This window comes from Puma concolor, chromosome D2 (genome assembly GCF_028749965.1).
Source record: "Puma concolor isolate L17-30 chromosome D2, mPumCon1.1.hap2, whole genome shotgun sequence".
Lineage (NCBI taxonomy): Eukaryota > Metazoa > Chordata > Mammalia > Carnivora > Felidae > Puma > Puma concolor.
Window position 1 is genome coordinate 6873198 of NC_141677.1, and position 8005 is coordinate 6881202.

Below are 8005 nucleotides of genomic sequence, written 5' to 3' on the forward strand. Positions count from 1 at the left end.
GGCCTGCCAAGGTAGGGCCTCTGCGGTTAGGTGTGAGGTGACCCGACCTCAAGGCTGAAGGGCAGACGCCTAGGCCAGGAGCCAGGGAGAGAAGGCCTCCTAGACTGGTGGGATCTGCGGGCCCAGCAGAGCCGGTGGGGTGAGTCGGAGCGAGCCACGCTGCCCTTGGGGAGGCCTGGCGGGGTCAGCCACCCCAAAGCGGAGGCAGGGACGGGGCAGCCCCATGCACCGTGTCACCGTGGGGTCTGCCGGCCCAGACGCCTGCCGGCCAAGGACTGCAGACCAGTGGAAACGGGCGGGGAAGAAACAGGAAAGATGACTCATCCGCCCTGGGTGGGAAAGTGAATTCCGCCCGGAAAGAAGTCTGGCCTTTGTCCTGAGAGATAATCTCTGAGCCCTTGGAATGTCCTGCCTGATAAGAGTGTCTTTGTTCATCTGGGAGCCTTAGCCTCGCCCGTTCTAACAGTGTGATTCGTGAGGGGGCTCTGGGCCACCCTATCAGCCCAGCCTCTGCAGGGGCCGGAAGCTGACGTCGTGCAGGCGGTCGACCAGAGCTGCGCGACGGAGCCCCAGGGAAAACTCCGGACCCCGAGCCTCGAGTGAGCTCCCCTGCCCGACAACCCTCTGCCTATGGTCACGCTTCGGTGCCCGGAGGAGGCAGTGCCGTCAGACTCTCTACCGGGGGAAGACACCAGAAGCTTTGTGCTTGGAACGCTCTGGGCCTTGGCTTCAGGCGTTGCTTCCCGTGGCCACCTTTACTCTGTAACCTTTTGCTGTAATGAACCATAATTGTGAGTCAAACAGCGCTCACTGAGTTCTGTGAATCTTGGGGTGAATTACTGAAACTGAGGGTGGTCTTGGAGACTCCCAATGTCTGCATACCCCAAAGAGACTCAGTTACCTGGCAGGCCCAACGTGGAAAATCCCACCCGTTAGAGGAGATAAGGAAGCCTCATTGTCTAGTCAACTTCGAGTGACGGTGTGTGAATACGTGTACGCCCTACCCAAGCAAGTAAGGACTCCTTACGGCTCCAAAAAAGGCATCGGGGTGGACCGTTTTCCCTCCCAGTAAGGAAGAGGCCAGGAGCTCCGCTCCCGTCAAACATTTTCAAGCTGTCACATGAGAAGGGAACTAGAATTAGTCTGTCTGGCTAGAGTGTTAAATAAAGCACAACTAAGGAAGCCACGGAGGGCCAGATCTCAGTTTATTCTAAGCATAAACTCAGACACAAGCAGAGGCCTCTAAAAACAGAAGGGGCTGGCTCAAAGAGTCTAGTTCCCCATCACCAGAGATCTAGAAGCGGAGGCCGGATGGCCCGTCTAGACTGAGTGTGTGTCAGAGGTGATGGGTGACTCAACTGGTCTTTGAGTTACATCCCAAGCTGAGAGGCTGTGACTGGGATGTGAGGGAATGTGCCAAAATGGCAAGTATGTAAATGTGCATATTATTCTTTCCACTTGTCTGTAGGTCTGAAATTTTTTTGAAAGTCGGAAAACAAAAAAGGAAAAAAAAATTTTTTCTTTGGAAACTACTCGGTGGCTGAGAATCTTCCGTCGTTCTAGAAAGAAACACAAGGGTTTTGGTGTTTGGTTTTTTTTTTTTTAACATGTTACTATTAGACTAATGGATAACGGGTGTTGCACCAGACGGACATATGTGACAGTGCTTGCGTTTTGCCATTATTGGCACATCTAGGTATTTAGCCCCTTTGCATTTAGCAGTTGCTACGGATTGAACTGTGTCTCCCAAAATTTGTATGTTGAAGTTCTAACCCCCAAAGCGACTATACTTGGAAATAGGGCATTTGGGAGGTACTAAGGTTAAACGAGGGCTTAGGGGGAGCCCTAATCCGATAGGATTGGGAGCCTTACAAGAAGAGGAAGAGAGAGGGGCGCTCGGGGTGGTTCAGTCGGACGAGCATCTGACTCTTGATTTCAGCTCAGGTCATGATCTCAGGGTTCGTGAGTTCGAGCCCCACACGCTGTCGGTGCAGAATCTGCTTGGGATTCCCTCTCTCCCTCTCTCTCTCTGCCCTTCCCCTCCTCACACTCTCTCTCAAAAGCAAGTGAATAAATAAACTTAAAAAAAATAAAGAAGAGGAAGAGAAAAAGATTTCTATGTCTCCTTCATGCGAGGACACAGCGAGACGGCAGCTCGTTACAAAGCCAGGAAGAGGGCTCTCCCCAGGAGCCAAACCCTACTGGGCCACAATTCTACTGTTAAGGCCACCCAGTCTATGGTAATTTGTTACAGCAGCCTTAGTAAACTAAGACAGCAGCCTTTTAGGGATTGGCTGACTTTATTTCCTGCCTGTATATTATTATTCGTAATACTATGGCATCTATATACAATATACATAATAAGGTCTATAAATATACATATATACTTTATTATATAATACATAACACACATCTATAACACATGGAGGCAGACAAAGCACTAACCACGGCATTTCTGGATGCGGTGCTCAGTGCTCACAAGCACAGGGGACAGAGCAGGTGATGATGACGGCCATTACTGTGGGGCTCACTCAAAAGCCTCTTGTCCTGGGAGGAAACAGCAAGAGAGAAATCAAGGTCCTTGTAGATGACAAGCCACTGCATGAACTAAGAATGACCTGGGCAGGTGACCATTGAAGAGGCCCCCACTAGGATTTGCTGTAAATGCTACACTCTGGATGCATATGCACACGTGAGGACAGGGCGTCAGAATTGTATACGCAAACATTCTACCGGTTCGGAATCGTAAACGGGACAGATTGCATCCAAGGAAACGAGATGATTTTTCTCCTCTCTACCGGAGCAGCGGCATCTACTGAACTTAAACAAAATGCAAATTTTCTAGGCCTGAGGGAACTGAGCAGAGTCACAGGACTCCCCTCTCGCTGCCCCTTCTCCGGGACCCTGCCACCCCTCTTCTTGCTTCCTGACATTGGCCGACACTTCTTTCCTGCACTCATAAATATAGATGTCCTATTTATAGCTTGTGTTTCCACTGGGCTTCCTGGAGATGTGTCGCCCGTATGTAATGGGTGTGATGGAGAACGAGTTTGAGGAATCTATCGGGGAATTTTTAATAAGAAAGTTAATCTGTCATTCTGTAGAGTAATGGCTTGGAAAGGGGAACTAATTCAAATGTATAGTGTTCCTTAAGCTCATTGCTTTCTCCCAAGGTAGCAGGGTGTGCGTGTGTGTGTGTAAATGTTGTCTAACTTGACTAATTGGTTGTCTCTATATCTAACCACTGACCAGACCTCTGGACTCCAAATCGTCCCCCTCCTACCTCACCCTCTCCCCTCCTGTCTTTCCGGGCCCCGAGATTAATATTGCTATTTCCACCCCCACCTCTGCCTTGGTTCTAGCCCACAGATTGCCACCTGAGACCACTCCCCAGAGCTCAAGCCCCTGGTCCCACACTGAACTTGGCCTTGCTTCCCCTCTGCCCGCGTCTCTTTCTGGAGTAGCTGCCCAGACCCTCCGTTTCCCAGGACTCTTGCCGGGGAAGTTGTGGGAGGAGGATCCCTCACGAGACACCAGAGGCTCGCTGAGAGATGGCGGACGATGTGAAATGGCAGGAATGTGGCGCTGAGATCCCCAGGGAGCCAGCTCTGAGATGGAGGGTGGAGGGTGGGAGGGCAGGGCAGGGGACTCAGCCCACGGGGCAGACAGAAGTCCACGTGAGACTCCGTGTCAAATAAAGCCTCCGCGGATCCTGGGGGGAGTTTTGAAAATGGGCTGAGCCTTCAGTGGTGACTTGACTAAGGGCTGGAGGGCGGAATCTTCATGCCCCTAGTCTGTCAGCTACGGGACGCGGGCCTCCAGCAGGCACGACCTTGGGCCAGGGACTCTTCAGCTGAGGCATCTCCCAGCAGCTGGGAGAAGAAATCCTAAGGAGGCTTAGTCCTTCCTAAAGGAGATATCCGTGCAGTGCACTCAGACCCCCCACCCCCCAGGCATCTCCCCTGCCCAGCAGAGAACATTTCTATTTTTTGTTTTAAGTTTATTTATTTTGAGAGGGAGAAAACATGAGCAGGGGAGAGGAGCAGAGAGAGAGGGAGAGAGAGAGGATCCCCAGCCCGACGTGGGGTTTGAACTCACGAACTGTGAGATCATGACCGGAACTGAAATCAAGAGTCCTGCTCAAGCGACTGAGCCCGCCAGCCGTCCCCCGCCTCCAGCAGAGAACACTTCCTCTGTACCCAGTCTGGAAGTCACTGTGAACCCCTACCCCCAACGCCAGAAGTAGCCCAAGTACAACAAGGGTAGCGCGGAGCCACAGAGGACGTGCTTGAGGGCGAGGCAGAGAAGGAGGGCGGCTGGCACCTCTCAGAGCACAGGCCCCCCAGAGAGTGAGCTGTGAGCGGGCAGGGACGGGCGGCCTCCGGCAGGTGGGAAACGCCAGCCTGGATCATGTCCGTAACACGAAACTAAGAATGACCAGGGGAGAATAGCAGACCAGAAAATATCCCAACAGAGACCCATCCTCCTGGCCACACTGGGCTGAGGGGTTTCCCCAGTTTCCTTAAAAAGGAGAGGAAGAATTTCACAATCGTCCTTGCTCCACAAACGACTTCCTGAGACAGATCCTTAGTGAGCAGGAAGAGAAAACTTTATACCAGAATCTCCTACCTGTTTTATAGAATTCCTGGTCAACTAGACAAAATTCTCTCCCCGGATCACAGACTGAGATAGGGGAAGATACCGATAACCATTAGTCGTTAGTCATGTTGTGGACCACACGTATCCGAGCCCCCCTCAAATTTCTGGGTAAGAGTCCTAATGCACAACATGAGGCCGTGAGGAGGTAAGGCCTTGGGAGGTGATTAGGTCATGAGGGAGGGGTTCTCAAGAGTGGGATCCGAGCCCTTATACAAGAGACTCCAGAGAGCTGTGTTAGCGGCTTCTGCCATGGAGAACCAGAGGAGACACAGTTGTCTGTGAACCAGGAAGCAGGTCCCCAGCACACACGGAATCTGCCGGTGCCTGGGATGTCGCCTTCCAGAGCTGTGAGCGATAAATGCCTTTGTTCACACCCAGCCCTGTCTGGTATTTCTGAATTGTGTGCTGGCCAATAGATTCAGACTTTCAAAGTCCCCGTCTGGTCTGTTACATTGTTCTGGCCGGGATTACGCAATAAGTATCTCCAGGGTCTAGAGACCATCTACCCAGTAAGCCGCCTTACTGCAGATGAGAACCTTAAATGGGCTCATTCCTCCCAGAGGAGGCTGCACTGTCCACAGGCAGAAAAGGAAGGGTCCAGGAGCAAAGTCGCCAGAAAGGATGGCGTAGAAATGAATGAGGAGATCAGAAAGCCCAGCACTGGCCGTCACACATGGCTACAAGCGAGCTCAGCCTACAGACAAGGCTGAGAAAACAACCCAAGCGTTTGGGTTTTAGGGGCTGAGCCTACAAAAAAAGAAGTTAAAAGGTAACAAATAATTGAATTCTTAAAAAAAAAAAAAATGCGTGTTACGTGCCAGGGACTACATGCTAGGTGCTGGGGAGGGATCGGGGGATAAAAACACACCAAGGTCTCCGTTCTCATGGACGTGTAGTCTGATGGAGGGAAAGAGCCAGGGTCCACTGAAAAGAGGGATACAAAGCATGCTGACGGGGATGAGTATAAGAGAGAAAAGGCGAACCGGAAAGGGGGGATGCTGGGGGTGAGTGTCAAACAGGATGGTCAGGGAAGGCCACATGGAGAAGGAAGCAAAGACCTGTGGGAAGTAAGGTGGTGAGACGTTCAGGTGACCGAGGGAAGAGTATTCCAGGCAGAAGGAACGAGCCGACAAAGGCAGGGAGGATCACACTGTGTGTGGAGAGAGGCAAGGGGACCACAGCGGTCCTAGCGGAAGCCATGTGTGAAGAACAAGGGCAGCTGAGGTCTGAGAAGGGGGCTGTATGTATGTGGGGGGAGGTCTGCAGGTGACTCGAGTGTGCAGCCGGGGCAGCTGTGCTGCTGTCACCTGGGGGAATGTTAGAAATGCAGACTCTTGGGGCATCTGGGTGGCTCAGTTTGTTGAACGTCTGACTTCGGCTCAGGTCACCATCTTGCAGTTCGTGAGCTCGAGCCCCATATCAGGCTCTGTGCTGACAGCTCGGAGCCTGGAGCCTGGAGCCTCTGTGTCTCCCTCTCTCTCTGACCCTCCCCTGCTTGCACTCTGTCTGTCTATCTCTCTCTCTGTCAGAAATGAACAAATATTTTTTAAAAAAATTTTAATTAAAAAAAAATGCAGACTCTTGGGCCCTGCCCCTGAATCAGAAATTTGAAAAGCTTTGGTGTAGAAACTAGAGAACAAAGCAGGACTTGGGTGATCTTTAGGAGAGAAAGAGGGGACATTGGGGCTCGGAGCAGGGAAGCATCATGAGAGTGGGACAAAAGCAGATGTAATGTCAAACAAGAGATGGAGAGGAGAGACCCTTTATTTATTTGTTTTTAAATTTATTTATTTTTTTTTTAATTTTTTTTTCTACGTTTATTTATTTTTGGGACAGAGAGAGACAGAGAATGAACGGGGGAGGGTCAGAGAGAGAGGGAGACACAGAATCGGAAACAGGCTCCAGGCTCTGAGCCATCAGCCCAGAGCCCGACGCGGGGCTCGAACTCCCGGACCGCGAGATCGTGACCTGGCTGAAGTCGGACGCTTAACCGACTGCGCCACCCAGGCGCCCCTAAATTTATTTATTTTTGAGAGTGAGAAACAGAGCATGAAAGGGGGAGGAGCAGAGAGAGAGGGAGACACAGAATCTGAAGCAGCCTCCAGGCTCCGAGCTGCCAGCACAGAGCCCGACGTTGGGTTCTAACTCACGAACTGCGAGATCATGACCTGAGCCAAAGTTGGAAACTTAACTGACTAAACCACCCAGGCAGCCCAAGGAAAGACTCTTTAAAAATCTAGGAAAAAGAAACTCCATAAATCATGGTGCTTTTAGAGCAATGTCTCCTGAGTACAAGAAACATGGGGCTTAGAAAGCTTGACTTGTCTCTGGACACTTCTCTACGAAGTAGGGGGTGAATAGGGTGTGCGGACATTATTTTATTGTGGTAAAATACACTGACAGAAGACTTACCATTTTTAAGTGTACACTAAGTCACATAAAGGACATGTGTAATAGTAAATGTCACCATAATCCATTTCCAGAGCCTGGTTATCATCCCAAACAGAAATTCTCTACCCACTACACAACAACCGCCCCACCCGTCTTCAGTCAGAGCCCCTTGAACCGCTAGTCTACTTTCCGTCTCTAGGAACTGGCCTATTCTAGGTACACTTACATGAGTTGTACGTGTCTTGCCTCTTATACCTCATATAAGTGGAATCACACAGTATATCTGTCTTTTTGTGTCTGGCTTCTTTTCCTTCACATACGAAGTAGAGTTTGAAAGAGACCTTCCCTCATTTTACAGACGAGGCTATTAAGGTCCAGGGGTTGAAAGGACTTAATAAAAGTGCTGCCTTGAGTAGGAGGCCAACCCGGGCCCTGATATCAGATACTAACAGGTCATCGAGTCCGTGGCTTTCAAAGCTCTTTGACTGCGACCCCATACAGAGAATGCAACCCTGGATGTATGGACACGCGGAACGAACCCGAAGTTGCACAAGACACAACTTACGTACTACGTGGGATGCAATCTGACTTCTCCTTTCTATATCGCTTTTTTCAAAATGCTGGTTTAGACCCTTTACATTAATTTCATAGACAAGAAGTTTGAAAAGCACCACAGTAGAATATGCTTTGGAGATCGATACCTTCAGCGGAGCAAAGGAAGAAGAGTTTTGACATGGGCATGACTAGCGCATCGGTAATGGTGATAAAACCCACTATGTGGGCTGTAAGGAACGTGGTGCAGAAATGTCGGTCCCCGTAGTGTTCATTAATGCAAACATGAACACAACGCCCACTGCAGACGTAGACTGATGGAACATTCCACCACACAGTAATTGTGATGGTTTAAAACTAAAATTAAAGTCAGTTATAACAAAATCGCTAACACATAATAGAG